This window comes from Colobus angolensis, unplaced genomic scaffold (genome assembly GCF_000951035.1).
Source record: "Colobus angolensis palliatus isolate OR3802 unplaced genomic scaffold, Cang.pa_1.0 Scaffold237, whole genome shotgun sequence".
Lineage (NCBI taxonomy): Eukaryota > Metazoa > Chordata > Mammalia > Primates > Cercopithecidae > Colobus > Colobus angolensis.
Window position 1 is genome coordinate 133,214 of NW_012115566.1, and position 2,176 is coordinate 135,389.

Here is a 2,176-nt window from a genome sequence, read left to right on the forward strand (position 1 = left end):
GATTCACAGCAGCACCGAAAGGGCTGGAAAGGGATGGGGGGAACATCTGGGGCCAATGTTTAGGGGCTGACCCTGTGGGGGACACCTGCCCTGCAGAGTTGGAGCTCACATGTGATGACGTAGAGCTGAAGGGTGATATCAGGGAGGTGACAGAGAGTGCTTTGTGGTTTCCTGATTACAAAGATTAGAGGTCAGTCAGCTTCTGGGGTGAAGTGACTGTTGGGGAGATTGGACTGAATTAATGAAGAATAAATGAGCTGGGAATGAGGATGAGTAAAGTAAGCATCATTATCTCCTGCCATCGGTTCAGACTGACTGGGGAGGTGGGAGAGTTCCTGACCCTGTTGCGTGATTCCTCCTAACTTCCTGGTCTTGGGGGCACAGGTGGGTGGTGCTGTTCTTGGTCAGGGCAGCCTCAGCTCCATCCAGGTAAGGCAGTGGTGGCAGAGAGAGTTAGGGGAGCACCTGTGAAACTGACCAAGGCAGGGATGGGAGCCCCCTGCGCAGCAGGAGTGGATGCAGGACCTGCCTGGAAGCAAGAGAAGGACGAGGGAACCTAGCTGGGTCCTGTTCCCTGCCTGCCTGTGTTCACAGGGTAACCAGTAAGGGAGCTGGCGTAGGGAATTCGTTCATAAGCTATCTATCCAGAGATGTGTTTATAGATATGTTCTTTCATGTTTGTATTCAGGTTTGTTGTCACAGACACATTTATCTATGTATGTTTTATGTTTAAGTTACTTTGGAATGGTTCAGTCACAAAATCTTAATCTCTTAACTTGTGCTGCTCTCTACACAGACACACACACACATTCACACATATGCTATACAAACATGTCTATGTGTATCTATAAAGAGACATGTTATGTTATTTTTAATTTTTTAAATTCATATATATTCATGGGGCACAAGTGCAATTTTGCTATATTGCTATATAGGTTGTGGTAAAGTCAGGGCCTTCAGAGCATTCAGCACTGGGGACAAGCACATTGTACTCACCAAGAAATCCCTCTGTTATACACCCAATGCCAACCACCCTTACCCTTCTGGGTCTCTGTGATCCATCATTTCACACTCTGCTTTTATGTATATAAAGAGATATTAACCAAATATGGTAGAGTAGTAACTTGAATTTTACTGCACCATTCTTTCAGCTTATTTGCACATTTGAAAATTTATATAACATAAGTTGGAAGAATGAGGGAAAAGAGAGAGGGAGAGAGAGAGAGAGAGAGAGCTGAATCTGAATAGGCTAGGGGTTGTGTCCCACTAGGAACCATAATTGATCTTTGCCATTTTGAAAGTGTATCCCCTGAGCTGCCTTCAGAGAGTTCAGGAGGAAAACCTGTTTTCACAGTAATACCAAGATGCCATCTGCCTGTTTCATTATGTTGACTTTTCCATTAATGCTGCAAATGCCAAGGTCGGTAACACACCCAGCACCTTAGCAGAACCAAGGCAGTGGCTCTAAACTGCATTGCCATTTAAGAATGTCTTTGATGGTGCAGTAAAAAATTTATGTTCATTAAAGTTTGATCCTTGAGTACACATCTTTAATATTCCTTGTGATAAAATGGGAAATATGCATAAAACACTTATTGCACAGAGAAGCTGGATGGTAGCCTTGAGAAAGGGCACTTGTGTGACTCAGTTATGAGTTCAAACAGCAGATCTCACTCACCCACTGAAAGGCAGTTGCACTAACTCCTGTTTGGGGGTATTATGAATAAAGCTGCAAGAGTATTTGTGCCCAGGATTTTCATGAACATAAAGATTTCCCGTGTTTGAAATAAGGAGGGAATTTGTTAGTCATAAGGTAAATTGCATGTTCAGTTTGAAGAAAACTGCAATACTCATTTCCAGAGTGGCTCTCCCATTTTTAAAAAACATTCCTACCAGCAATATAAGAGTGACCCAGTTTCTCTGCATCCTTGCCAGCATCTGTTGCTACCTTTATTTTGTATTATAGCCATTCTCATCATTGTGGTTTTAATTTGTGTTTTCCTACTGGATAATCATGTTGACTGCCTTTTCATCTGCTTATTAGCCCGGTGTCTATCCTCTTCAGTGAAGTATCTGTTCGTGTCTTGCTTATTGCCTATTGTGTATTTGGATTTCATTTTTACTGTTGGGTTTTTTAATTTCTCCATATATTCTGAATACAGTCTTTACAGAATAT

General features: G+C 42.3%; 1 pseudogene; it reads left to right on the forward strand.

Annotated features, from left to right (window-relative positions):
* The window catches only part of LOC105513910, a 107,412-nt pseudogene that overhangs the window by 99,875 nt on the left and 5,361 nt on the right, over positions 1–2,176 (forward strand).